Source organism: Pholcus phalangioides, unplaced genomic scaffold, assembly GCF_987345545.1.
Source record: "Pholcus phalangioides strain wild (caught in Gottingen) unplaced genomic scaffold, Ppha-v1.0 ptg000041l_1, whole genome shotgun sequence".
Taxonomy (NCBI): Eukaryota; Metazoa; Arthropoda; class Arachnida; order Araneae; family Pholcidae; genus Pholcus; species Pholcus phalangioides.
In genome coordinates this window covers 2434118-2449376 of record NW_028301627.1, presented here as the reverse complement: position 1 = coordinate 2449376, position 15259 = coordinate 2434118, and the positions used below count along the sequence as shown (strand labels likewise).

At 39.7% G+C, this 15259-nt stretch overlaps 1 protein-coding gene across 1 annotated transcript in view; it reads right to left on the bottom strand.

The window, feature by feature from the left end:
- The window catches only part of dnt (tyrosine-protein kinase Dnt), a 326423-nt gene that overhangs the window by 231834 nt on the left and 79330 nt on the right, over positions 1 to 15259 (bottom strand). The gene's annotated exons all lie outside the window — the stretch shown is intronic.

The window sequence follows — 15259 nt, the reverse complement described above, 5'->3', positions numbered from 1 at the left end:
TTCTCATTTTCCTATTTTCAAGTATTATTATTATTATCTAGCTTTAGCAATAGTGTTAGTATGCCTCGACCTCGACTAGTGTTGTGTAGAGCTTGCGACGGGAGGTTTCCCTGGTCTAGGGGTATAGTAGCTGATAGTTTCAATTGCAAAGGGTGCTTGGTTAGGAAAAGGCTGGAACTCGAGGTCGAAGCTTTACGGGAAAAAGTTAGGATGCTAGAGGGCCCGGTTATAACGGAGCCTCTGGTCGTCGAGCCACATGTTGATGAAGAAGAAATCTCCACGAACAACGACATTTTAGAGGGCGAATGGGTGGTCGTGGATGAGGTAGAGGGGGATAGTGATAGGGGTTTAATCATCGGCGATTCTATGGTTAGGGAACTTGGGAACCGAGTGTGTAGGGATTTTCGGGGTTTCGAGCGCTGTTGTCTTCCTGGGGGGAAGATTGGCAACGTTCGAGACGTTTTTCATCGCCGAAAGTTGCCCTTGCGGGTGATTCTGTGGGTGGGAACAAATCAGGTAGGAGCGAATATTAGTGAGTCTCTGTCAGAATACCGGGATTTACTATTATCCGCTAGGGAGGGGGGTTCAGATGTGGCAGTGATTCCAGTGCTGCCAAGGGGTAGTAGGGGATATAGGAGTAGGATCCATCAATTCAATATAGGCCTGAAGGACATTTGCTCCTCACTTGGGGTCACGTTCTTGGAGCTTCCCGCATTTACCGATAGGTGGCTTCGTTCGGATGGGATCCATCTAAATAAGAGAGGGGTCTGGGAGGTTTACGATAGTCTTAGGTCAGGTTTTTTACTCCCAGACCACGTAGTCGGGAATGCGGGTTAGTTAATGATAATCACAACAGTATTGACGGAAAATTACCCACCTCTGACTTGGATGGCTTCTCGATTGACACTAAATCACCGGGCAAATTAAGATGTGTGTTAATAAATGCCAGGAGCTTGGGTAATAAGAAAGATTTTTTAGAAACTATGATAGTTGTGGAGGGCTTGGATCTTATAGCCATTACAGAATCTTGGGCAAAGGATGGGGATGAATCTTTCTTACACATCTCAGGATACGATACTTTTTTGAGAAATAGATCTGATAGGAAAGGGGGTGGAGTGTTGATATACGTGAAATCCTGTTTGAAGGCTAGAGAGTGTAACGTGCAGAGAAGTGATATTGAAACCATATGGGTTGAACTTGAGAGCAAAAGACGTCATAAGCTTATTGTTGGGGTTTGTTACAATCCACCGAATAGGGATCAAAACTACATTGCCAAAATGCATGATGAAATTTCCTACATGTGTAAGCGTAAGAGGGTTCTCATACTAGGGGATTTCAATTACCCGGGTATTGATTGGGAGAACCTTTCATCTGGAAATCAGTATGAAAGAGACTTTCTTAAGTTGGTGCTCGAAAATTTTTTGTATCAGCATGTATCAGAAGCCACTAGGGGTACTGCTATTTTGGATTTAGTTCTTACTAGTTCTGAGGATCTAGTTGAACATGTTTCGGTGGGGGAAGAGTTTTCTTCCAGTGATCATCGTATCGTCAGATTTCACTGTAACTTTTCCTCGGGTAAGGTTGATAACAAAAGACTGGTTCCTTGTTTTCGGAGAACTAACTTTGATGTTTTGAGAAGAAGGTTAGCGGAAGTTTTCAAAGACCGGTTGGAATCAGTAGGGGTGGTAAGTCAATGGGAAGAATTTAGTACGAAGCTGTCCTCTGTTTTGCACGACGTCATACCCTTTGTTCGAAAAAAGCGTGTTTGTACATCACACCCTCTATGGTTCACGGATAGCGTGCGGAACCTTTATCTTGAAAAGAAAAGAGCATTCAGAGAGTATAAAAGTGGACGTGGTGACCTATCATTGTTTACTGATAAAAGAAGACTGTTGAAGAAAGCGATAAGGGATAGTAAAAAGGAAGTTGAATCTAGGTTGGCAGATAACATTGGCTCTGACCCAAAATCATTTTTTCGATACGTCAATAATGGATGTAAGGGGACAGTTGGCCCCCTCTCGATAGGTGGCTCTAAGGTAGAGAGCAATGTAGGCACGTGTAGTGCTTTCAATGACTTTTTCGCGTCGGTTTTTAATGGAGATAATGATATTCGATATACGGGTGTTGCATGGGGTAATAAAACCCTCAACGATATTCAAGTAGAAGACGTGGAGGTCCTAAATCTTCTAAGAAATGTATGTGCAAGCAAAGCTCCAGGACCAGATGATATCTATCCCAGGGTTCTCAGGGAAGGTGCTAATGAATTGTTGGGGCCAGTCGCACAGATATTCAGGAGTAGTGTTGCTGAGGGTATCGTCCCGAGAGATTGGAAACTGGCTAACGTTGTTCCGATATTTAAGAAGGGTAGTAGAGAAGTGGTGTCTAATTATCGTCCAGTGAGTTTGACGAGCTCCCTCTCGAAAATTTTGGAAATTATCATCAAAAGGCAGTTTGTGAAGTGGATAGACGAGAATAATGTATTGTCGGATAATCAGCATGGGTTCAGGAAGGGGAAGTCATGTGTAACTAACCTCCTTTGCTTCTATGATTACGTGACTAAGGCTTTGGGTAAGAGCAAAAATGTCGACGTTGTTTACCTTGATTTCCAGAAGGCATTCGATCGGGTCCAACATGGCAAACTCTTGAAGCGTTTACACGAGATTGGAATAGGGGGCAACTTGCTGAATTGGATAGAATCGTGGTTAAGAGATAGGTCGCAACGAGTTATGGTGAACGGGGAATTCTCTGGTTGGACAGACGTCACAAGTGGGGTTCCTCAGGGAAGTGTCCTTGGCCCCATACTTTTTTCACTTTTTATCGACAAACTCGATCAGGGTATCGATGGAATTACTAGCAAATTCGCAGATGATGTGAAGCTAATGGGGGTAATCGGGAATGAAAGCGATAGGGAGTTGCTCCAGACCAACTTAAACAAGATTGCAGCATGGGCAAATGAATGGGGCATGACGTTTAGCGTAGATAAGTGCATGGTCGCTCATTTTGGTTCGAACAACCCATGGTTATCTTACGAGTTGAATGGTGTCACTATCCCGGATGCAACTAGAGTCACCGATTTGGGAATTCTCATTGACGAGCGACTTAAGTTTTCTGAACATTGTTCAGCGGTTGTCAAAAAAGCGAATAGAATGCTTGGTCTCATTTTCAAAAAGGTCTCTTCGCGTTCTCCTAAAGTCATTCTTCCGCTTTTTCGAGGTTTAGTTCGTCCTGGACTGGAGTATGCTGTAAGGTTTTGGAGACCATACCTACAGAGGGACATAGACTTGATTGAAGGGGTGCAGAGAAGAGCTACGCGTGTCCTTATTGGCACACAGGGCTTGAGTTATGAAGAGAGACTTCATTTTTTGAATATGTTTACATTGGATGAACGCAGATGTCGAGGAGATATGATCGAAGTGTTCAAAATTTTCAATGGGATGGATAGGATGGACCATGAACTTTTAGTACACCGCCAATCAACTGCTTTTACAAGGGGACACCAGTATCGATTGGTGAGGGACAATGCAAGGTTATGGTGTCGCAGGGAATTTTTCTCTAATAGGGTTGTTAATAAATGGAATAGCTTACCCCCGGAGGTAGTAAATTGTAACACAATTGACACGTTTAAAAAGAAATACGATAAACATGTTGGGGTAAATCGAGAAGCTATCCATTCTTAGAATAAGACAACCATAAGTATTCTTTATGGGCATTGTATGATATTTTATCATGTGTATATATTGTTTATAATTTGTGTTAATTGCATTTTTAATTGGGTTGCTGTATTTTTGAAACATATGACATCCATATTTTTATGGGCATCTTTTTATCAGCCACCTCGTTGGGCATTTTGCCTGTTGTGGCGTTGTATTTGTATTTGTATTTGTAAATGCCACGGTAGCGTTAGATAACAATGCTTGATGCCATGGACGTGTTAGATAACAATGTTTAATGCCATGGAAGCGTTAGATAACAATGCTTAATGACATGGAAGCGTTAGATAACAATGCTTAATACCATGGAAGCGTTAGATAACAATGTTTAATGCCATGGAAACGTTATATAACAATGTTTAATGGCACGAAAGCGTGTGGTAATGAAGTTAGGTACAGCAAAAGCGGCACTTAACCTCATCATCCCTTACCTTATCATCTTTTGATAACGGCAATATCAAAATGTTATGAACTTGTTTATAAAATATGTTCCGTGCGTACCGCGAAGATGTTAATGGTGATTATTAGACGGTAAATGAAAATAAATGTCCAAATAGGTCACTAATTCTTACATTCGTTCTGTACGATCTGATAATTTTCAATACTAACACGTGGAATAATGCTACTGCAATTCCTTCAGCCAATTCCCAGAACAAAGTTCCGTTAAATTCGATAAAAATGAAGACAGTAAATAAGGAAAAGAAAAACTGGGACAATTCCTGGAAATTTCTTTTCCAGAAATTGTTTTTCTTTATATATATATATATATATATATATTATTTGTTTTTCCTTGAAATAGACTTCTCAGCTGTGACTCCAACATTTTTAAAAAAGCTAGTTTAAGAATGAAATTCTTTCCCCTCCCCCGTCTCTTACATTCCGTTTTTTCTTCCTATTTTTGGCTCAAAAAAATCTCCAGGATCTTATTTTCCCATTTCTAATAATCCAAAGAAAAAACAGGAAAGAAAAAAATGAAAAGTAAAGATGTTTACTGTATTTTGATTGGTTTCTGTTTACTCATGAACTCGTGAGGAATTTCTGGATCGGGAGAAAATGGGGGAAAAATTATGATTCTTCATGTGAATACACGCGCGTGCCTAAATTTACAATCTGAAGCCGTTTCGTTAAAACCAGATGCCAAATATTACGGATCGTAAATAACATGCAGGTGAAGAAATGACTGTCGTTAACTTTAGATGTATGCGAATCTCGGTTAAAAAAGTGAGCTGGTCGTTATCGGTGGAGGATAAGAAGCCGTTTGTGATTTGCAACTGGATACCATCGAGTGCCAAGTTGGCAGGAATTTGCATATCCATTTCAGATTTGCCGTACGCCTGTAGAGGCCGTGTGCCCATAGGCCATATATGTTGCATATCCATCCCAAAAGTGGCAGTGGCAACAATCTATAAGAATTTTGCCTCATCGAGGGGATCTGGTTCAAAATGTATTATAGTGAGGGACGACTGCTATTAACTGTTGCCGAGGTTAAAAAGTTTTTCCCACAGCCAGTACTCGTAGTATTCCAATTTTTTAGTCTCACCCAAGTCATTTTTATGCATACTGTAGAAGCGTAAATCCTACGACCAATCGGTCGAACACGCTTGTGGTCTATTCAGAATTAGATGCCAACGCAGGAAACATCGGTGTTTGGTGCGCTAACCACCCAGCGCTGATAACGATTGAAAGACAGTTCATGTGTAGATCTTCAACACGATACTTACATAAACATGAAAATTCAGGAATCCGCCACTCTCACCTTTAACATAAAATACAGGTGGCAGCACTTCGTGAACACGCATAACTCTGATATCATAGATAAGTTAGATTATGCTTATATAGGGTGGGCAAAAAGTTCGTAGAAACTTTAAAAAATTCATAAAAACCGAAATAAAAAACTGTTTGCAGGGTTAACATCGCTAAAGGGCACAGGGCCGTCATTTAAACTTTTACCGGGGGGGGGGGGGGGGGAGCAAAGAACATGTACTCAATGTATTTATAATTTTGTATATATATACACACCATTTTTAGTGTATTTTCAAAAGCCGGGGGGGGGGGGACAACGGCCTCCCTCGACCCCCCAAATACCGGGCCTGCTAGGTCACGGGAAAACTCTAAAACAGCCGATAGGTGACGCTGACGCACAAAAGTCAAAGAAAAGATACGCAAATAACGAACAGAATGCCTCCAAATCGTTTATTACCGCAAAATGTGTTCCACATGACCACCACCACAGGGAATAACACATTGCAGGCGAGTCAAATCCAGGAACGACAGAGTGCTGCAGGAGCAGGTCCGGATGTATACATGACACCTCTCAGTGGATCGCATCTTTCAGTTCCGACAGATTGGAAGGACCGGATCGATGCACTTTTCTTTGACTTGTGTACGTCAGCGCCACCTATCGGCTGTTTTTGTTTCCCCCCCCCCCCCGTCTTAAAAAAATTCCCGTGACGTTAGCGATGCTTACCCTGCAAACCGTTTTTTATTTCGGTTATTATTCCGATTTTTATGAATTTTTAAAGTTCTTTTACGGACTTTTTGCCCACCTTGTATTAATATTTTAAACGCCAATCGTTTTACTGCCTTGTAACGACTTGGTATCGCTATTACTAACCGTTGATTAATTATGACATGATAAAAGCGAAATCTTTATTTAATAATTATTTAACGATAATTAATGAACATACTGAATCCAACGCAGTTTTTGTGATGATTAATTGTTAATAATAATCGTTAATTAGTTTTCGCGTAATAAAAGCGATATCGTTAATTAATCAAAATACCGTTGGATTTAGTTTTATAACTAATTAACGATAAAACTAAATCCAACGGAATTTTGTAACTATTAAATGCCGGTTTTCTCATCGAAAATTAGTTATGACAATAAAAGCGAAATCGATAAATAATCGTCAATTAATTAATTAACTATAACTAGTTGATTGTACACTATACCCATTACAACTTCCCGCCCATGCGCCGCTTCCCGCTTTATCGCTTAAACCGCGGCAGTTGCAGAAAGCGAGATGATCCCGCGCGATTCTAGCCGGTAGTGGTTATAGTAATTGATTAGTTATCGATTTCGCTTTTATTGTCATAACTAATTTTCGATTAGAAAAACGACAATTAGTAGTTACGAAATTCCGTTGGATTTAGTTTTATCGTTAATTAGTTATAAAACGGTTAATAACGGAAACAACTAAATCCAACGGTACTTCGATTAATTAACGATATCGCTTTTATTACGTCATAACTAATTAACGATTAGTATTAACAATTAACCATCACAAAAACTCCGTTGGATTCAGTATTAATTATCGTTAAATAATTACCAAATAAAGATTTCGCTTTTATTATGCCATAATTAATCGGCGATTAGTAATAACGATAATTAATCGTTACAAAAACTCCGGTTTGGATTTACTATTCCACTATAAAACGAATACTTGAAGGAAAGTACCCGTTTCAAAGTGCAAGCGGTGAGCGGTCAAGCGAGAAAAATAAATAACAATTCATTCCGGTTAAAGCGGTTAAAAGCAGTTTGAACCGGTAAAAGCGGGTAGGCGGGCGTTCTATGGCCGTCCTTATACAGGGTGATTATAAAAAAACTATCCCGACACATGGGCCCCTAACTATCATACCATCCACAGAAACTGAATGAAATTTTGGCATAAGGTATTTTGAGGTATGCGCTCAAGAATGATATGGAAAACAACAGTGTCACTCTAACAGTTACGGTTACAGTGAGAAAATTTCGAAAATATCAAACGGCAACACCAAGTTTTTCGTATTGGAATGCGATCTCCATTGTGTAAAACCCTAAATAGCGTTCGAACGGCAACTGTAGCATGAAAATCACCGGCGGTAGATAGGCTAAAAGTGAGGACAACCAATAAGGACAGAGAAGCAGCATAAAATAAAGCATTTGATTGTGTTTTCCACATGACCTTGTGGAGGACTAATCAGGCTGGGATCTCAGCCGAAGAAACGGTGTGACGAGTGAAACGAACATTAATGCTCTGGTGCACGGCAAAGTCCTTTTTCCTTGCCTAGCTCCGGGGATTTTCGTGCTACAGGTGTCATTCCAACGCTATTTAGTGTTTTTCAGTATGGAGATCGCATTCCAATACAAAAAACTTGGTGTTGCCATTTGATATTTTCGAAATTTTCTCACTGTAACCGTAACTGTTAGAGTGACACTGTTGTTTTCCATATCATTTTTGAGCGCATACCTCAAAATACCTTACGCCAAAATTTCATTCAGTTTCTGTGAATGGTATGATAGTTAGGGGCCCATATGTCGGGATAGTTTTTTTATAATCACCCTGTATAATGAGTTTTCAAGATCTTTTTTCAGCCGTGATAAAACGAGAAGCGGTTCACTATGGACGCACCCTAATATTTTGTGAAAAGGTCACGAAAATCATCATTTACAGTTTTTTTTTATCATACATTGTTATTTCGTGTATAAAATATAATATATTTTTATGGAAGTCTATCTGATTCAGACCACATGTGGCCCGTAGACCAGTGTTTCCCAAAGTGGGGGAATATCGCCCACCTCGAGAAAATGGTAGGCTAGGTACCGTTTCGTCTTTTCCCGATTCATCCTTAGGTCAAAATAGTCCCGTTTCCTCATCGGATCTCTTCTTTCCCCTCCCACTTCCTCGGATTACTGTCAATCCAGATAAAACACCCCGTGGTTTCACATTGAGAAGAGAGGCGAGTGATTGACGTACCAGCAAAATGTCTGAAACAATTCGTATTTGACCATATTACACAGGAATGTCCCGTATTTTTAGTGATATTCCCGTGTTTTTAGGTCGTTCTCATTTTTTTATACTCTTTTCCAGTTTTTTTTTTTAACGAAGCATATTTGAATTGGCAATCTCTACTGAAATTATTAATGAAGATAATGTTCATCCCATGTAAATTATATTAATGATAATTAGTTATAAATATTCATATAAACAATATTGTTGTGTTCTGAGTTCCTCCCCCCTCCTTGCGGACTGCATTGCGATTTCCAGTAAATTCATAATTACCCTCTAATTAATAATTTATGAACAATAACTGGTAATTTCGCCGTCTTTCCACCAAGTTTTTGGTGAAAATTGAAGATATTCTAATATACTTAAGCTCCAAATTTCGTGTATTTTCTGAATGAAATATATTGGGTGTACAATAAAATAGACACCCAAGTCATGTTGAAATTATTAAAATTATAATTATTATTATTATTTTAATTGCGATTTTTAGCAGCTCGTTACTTCTCTGTCCTTCGGGAATTTCAGCAATAATTAGGAAATTCGTCGTAAATTGCAGTTTTGTTATTGCAATTATGTCTCGTATTACGGATCGCAATTTCCCGCATTTTTCTCGTTGAGATATGTTTACCCTTCAAACAACGAAAATGTCTAATTTCCCATTTTAAATCATAAGGGGTCATTTCTATACTTATATCAATTACAACAATTCACTAGTTTTTCGGTCCGTTAAATTACCATATCTGCCTGTGGACCACCTGTGCCACAAATCGAGAAACGCTGCTCTATAGGAACGACTTCTACCGCAGTGAAAAGAACATCGACACCGCCATTCGAATAAAACCATGTTTTGAAAATTGGTTCATTCAAAAACTACGGGCTTCTGAAACAAACTTATTTTTTTTGTTCATCCTACAAATTTTATCTGGCCGCTGTGGTGGTCAAGTGGTCATAGTGACGGACTCGCACCCGGGTTCGAGCCCCACCGTTGCCACAGTGGTGGTCGGCTGAAGTTGGTTTTCTGTGGTTCCCAACTTTGAGGCACAAATGCGAGCCGATCTCCCCGTTAAAAAGTCTCGCCACAGAGATCAACAATCCTACAAACAGTACAAATATTCAGTCACTACACATTACTCACTTCACTTCTGAGATATAGATGGCAGCACTGAAAAATCATACACAACACTAGATACGCACTCAGACTGTTAGGTACACACATAATTCCGGCACAACTCACTAGGTAGCAAATTCCTTTCGTATACAAATGCAGTAAATCGGCAAGGACAACTGATGGAGAGATGCTCCAGACGAACTGGAATGTGATTGCAGCGTGGGCTAATGAATAGTCGTATACAAATAAAAGCTTGCTTTTAGTTATTTCTTCTTCTTCTTATTATTTTTTGGTAAAAAATGCTTAAAAATGAGTCGCAAACGCACTTTGATATGCATCACATAACACAATTAAGCCACTTCGGTCCCGTTTGAATATACGTGGCAAATACATAAGTAAAAAACACATTGTAGTAAATGAATTACAAAATAAACATTTTCTACAACAACTCTGTGATTCACCCTCATGAAAAAGTAATGAAAACTCTTTTTTTGCAAAACGGCAGTAAAATGGTGCTATTTGCATAATTTTCATTGAAATAATGCATGAACATCAGGGCTTGACAAATCGCAAAAGTAAAGTTTAGACACCAGATAAATTTCTCTCCGCACACAGGGATAATTAAGGGGAAAATATACAGTCTGCATTAATTTCAAACCTATGACACAGGTGGTCCACAGGCAGATATGGTAATTTAACGGACCGAAAAACTACTGAAATGTTAGTTACTTATTACTGTAAGTACAGTAATGTCCCCTTTATGATTTGAAATGGGAAATTAGACATTTTCGTTTGAAGGGTAAACATATCTCAACGAGAAAGATGCGGGAAATTGCGATCCGTAATACCAGACATAGCCGCTGTGGTGGTCGAGTGGTCATAGTGACGGACGAGCCCCACCGTCACCACAGTGGTGGTCGGCTGAAGTTGGTTTCCTGTGGTACCCAACTTCGAGGCGCAAATGCGAGCCGATCTCCCCGTTAAAAAGTCTCGCCACAGAGATCAACAATCCTACAAACAGTACAAATATTCAGTCACTACACATTACTCACTTCACTTCTGAGATATAGATGGCAGCACTGAAAAATCATACACAACACTAGATACGCACTCAGACTGTTAGGTACACACATAATTCCGGCACAACTCACTAGGTAGCAAATTCCTTTCGTATACAAATACAGTAAACCAGCAAGGACAACTGATGGAGAGATGCTCCAGACGAACTGGAATGTGATTGCAGCGTGGGCTAATGAATAGTCGTATACAAATAAAAGCTTGCTTTTAGTTATTTCTTCTTCTTCTTATTATTTTTTGGTAAAAAATGCTTAAAAATGAGTCGCAAACGCACTTTGATATGCATCACATAACACAATTAAGCCACTTCGGTCCCGTTTGAATATACGTGGCAAATACATAAGTAAAAAACACATTGTAGTAAATGAATTACAAAATAAACATTTTCTACAACAACTCTGTGATTCACCCTCATGAAAAAGTAATGAAAACTCTTTTTTTGCAAAACGGCAGTAAAATGGTGCTATTTGCATAATTTTCATTGAAATAATGCATGAACATCAGGGCTTGACAAATCGCAAAAGTAAAGTTTAGACACCAGATAAATTTCTCTCCGCACACAGGGATAATTAAGGGGAAAATATACAGTCTGCATTAATTTCAAACCTATGACACAGGTGGTCCACAGGCAGATATGGTAATTTAACGGACCGAAAAACTACTGAAATGTTAGTTACTTATTACTGTAAGTACAGTAATGTCCCCTTTATGATTTGAAATGGGAAATTAGACATTTTCGTTTGAAGGGTAAACATATCTCAACGAGAAAGATGCGGGAAATTGCGATCCGTAATACCAGACATAGCCGCTGTGGTGGTCGAGTGGTCATAGTGACGGACGAGCCCCACCGTCACCACAGTGGTGGTCGGCTGAAGTTGGTTTCCTGTGGTACCCAACTTCGAGGCGCAAATGCGAGCCGATCTCCCCGTTAAAAAGTCTCGCCACAGAGATCAACAATCCTACAAACAGTACAAATATTCAGTCACTACACATTACTCACTTCACTTCTGAGATATAGATGGCAGCACTGAAAAATCATACACAACACTAGATACGCACTCAGACTGTTAGGTACACACATAATTCCGGCACAACTCACTAGGTAGCAAATTCCTTTCGTATACAAATACAGTAAACCAGCAAGGACAACTGATGGAGAGATGCTCCAGACGAACTGGAATGTGATTGCAGCGTGGGCTAATGAATAGTCGTATACAAATAAAAGCTTGCTTTTAGTTATTTCTTCTTCTTCTTATTATTTTTTGGTAAAAAATGCTTAAAAATGAGTCGCAAACGCACTTTGATATGCATCACATAACACAATTAAGCCACTTCGGTCCCGTTTGAATATACGTGGCAAATACATAAGTAAAAAACACATTGTAGTAAATGAATTACAAAATAAACATTTTCTACAACAACTCTGTGATTCACCCTCATGAAAAAGTAATGAAAACTCTTTTTTTGCAAAACGGCAGTAAAATGGTGCTATTTGCATAATTTTCATTGAAATAATGCATGAACATCAGGGCTTGACAAATCGCAAAAGTAAAGTTTAGACACCAGATAAATTTCTCTCCGCACACAGGGATAATTAAGGGGAAAATATACAGTCTGCATTAATTTCAAACCTATGACACAGGTGGTCCACAGGCAGATATGGTAATTTAACGGACCGAAAAACTACTGAAATGTTAGTTACTTATTACTGTAAGTACAGTAATGTCCCCTTTATGATTTAAAATGGGAAATTAGACATTTTCGTTTGAAGGGTAAACATATCTCAACGAGAAAGATGCGGGAAATTGCGATCCGTAATACCAGACATAGCCGCTGTGGTGGTCGAGTGGTCATAGTGACGGACGAGCCCCACCGTCACCACAGTGGTGGTCGGCTGAAGTTGGTTTCCTGTGGTACCCAACTTCGAGGCGCAAATGCGAGCCGATCTCCCCGTTAAAAAGTCTCGCCACAGAGAGAAACAGTCCTAAAAACAGTACAAATGTTCAGTCACTACACATCACTCACTTCACTTCTGAGATATAGATGGCAGCACTGAAAAAGCATACACAACACTAGATCCGCGCTCAAACTGTTAGGTACACACACTTACGGCACAACTCACTAGGTAGTAAATTGCCTATGGCGATAGACCTGAGTTGTGCTCGGTTTAAAAAAAAAAAATACCACACGTAATTGCAATAACAAAACTGCAATTTACGACGAATTTCCTAATTATTGCTGAAATTCCCGAAGGACAGAGAAGTAAAGAGCTGCTAAAAATCGCAATTAAAATAATAATTTTAATGGATATATTTCAACATGACTTGGGTGTATATTTCATTTTCTACCCAATATATTTCATTCAGAAAATACACGAAATTTGGAGCTTAAGTATATTAGAATATCTTCAATTTTCACCAAAAGTTTGGTCGAAAGACGGTGAAATTACCATTTATTGTTCATAAATTATTAATTAAAGGGTAATGAACTTACTGGAAATCGCAATGCAGTCCGCAAGGAGGAGGGGGGGGGACTTGGAACACAACAAATATTGTTTAGATGAATATTTATATTTACAAGTAATTATCATTAATATAATTTACAAGCGATGAACATTACCTTCATTAATAATTTCATTAGAGATTGCCAATTGAAATATGCTTCGTTAAAAAAAAAAAAACTGGAAAAATGTATAAAAAAAATAAGAGAACGACCGAAAAACACGTTATCACTTATATCACAAATACACCCGTATCACTAAAAATACGGGACATTCCTGTGTAATATGGCCAAATACGAATTTTTTCAGACATTTTGCTGGTACGTCAATCACTCGCCTTTCTTCTCAGTGTGAAACCACGGGGTGTTTTATCTGGATTGACAGTAATCCGGGGAAGTGGGAGGGGAAAGAAGAGATCCGATAAGATACGGGACTATTTGGACCTAAGGATGAATCGGGAAAATGCGAAACGGGACTATTTGGACCTAAGGATGAATCGGGAAAATGCAAAACGGGACTATTTGGACCTACGGATGAATCGGGAAAAGGCGAAACGGGACTATTTGGACCTAAGGATGAATCGGGAAAAGGCGAAACGGGACTAATTTGACCTAAGGATGAATCGGGAAAAGGCGAAACGGGATTATTTTGACCCAAGGATGAATCGGGAAAAGGCGAAACGGGACTATTTTGACCTAAGGGGGAAAAGGTGAAACGGGACTATTTTGACCTAAGGATGAATCGGGAAAATGTGAAACGGGACTATTTTGACCTAAGGATGAATCGGGAAAATGCGAAACGGGACATCACCGAATGGTATGGGTGAATTTGATCGGGGGGGGGGGGGAGGCGATGAGAGAAAAAAAAACTTTTTTGAGGAAGGGAGTGATGAGACAAAAATTTTGGGAAACTATGCCGTAGACCATATTTTCCCAAACTTTGCATTACATCGCCCCCTTCCATCAGCAATTTTTTTCCTCTCATCGTCCCGCAACTTAGGGGAACCCATAGCATCCAATGTTAAGTCTGTAGTTTCTATCCCTCTGGATCATTCCATCACCCACTTTGGGAAACATTGCCATATACTGTGGATCGAACTCCGATCTGATGATTACATGTCCAAGAAATCATTGGATTCCATTGCCCATCAGGAAATAATCCTTCCATGTTACCGCTATCTATTCGATCGTCGACCGCGACGTATAACAGACAATTTCCGACACTCAAAAGAGTTTAAACAATCCAAGATGAGTAACTCTACCCACGAGAGTGTCCGGAAAATTCACCGACAACAATCTTCCGCCATGTAATTCCACCGCTAGGAAAATTCACTGACCAACGATTCGTCGAATGGAAAATTCATCGACAAACAATTCACCGACAACAGTGAGTGAATGAATGAGGGAGTGGCCGAGTGAACGAGTGAAGGAATGATCGAGTGAGTGAGAGCAAATGAGTGAACGAGTGAGTAAATGAATGAGTGAGTGAACAAGTGAACGAGCAAATGAACAACTGAGTGAAGAAAATTAGTCACCGAGTTGTGCTAATAAGCCAGTAAGCGAGCTAATGATCCAATGAGTCAGTGAGTAAGCAAATGACTTAGTGACTCACTCACTAGGCCACTCACTCCCTAGGTCATTCAGTTACTTCGTTGGCCACTCACTTACTCACTAGATCACTAGCTCACAATGTCACCAGGTAGGTTACCCGCTCACAATGTCACTCGGTCACTCGCTCACAATGTCACTCGATCACTCTCTCAGTAGGTAGGTCACTCATTTACTCCCTAGGTCACTCGTTTACTCACTATAGGTCGCATTCTTACGCACTCACTCACTCACCAACACCAACCATTCTGTCACTCACTAACTACTGCATCATTTACTGACTCACTCACTCGGTCATCCCTCGTTCACTTACTGGCACACTGACTCGTGTCGAAAATGTTGTCAATGAATTTTCACCTAGAGAAGTGAACTGCACGGCAGTGAGTCGCTGTCGGTGAATTTTCCGTAAACCATCCACGAGTATGTAATGAAGCCAATTACCGGAGAAATTCCAAGGAAAAACGTTTCAGAACTAAAGTGATCAGAAGAAA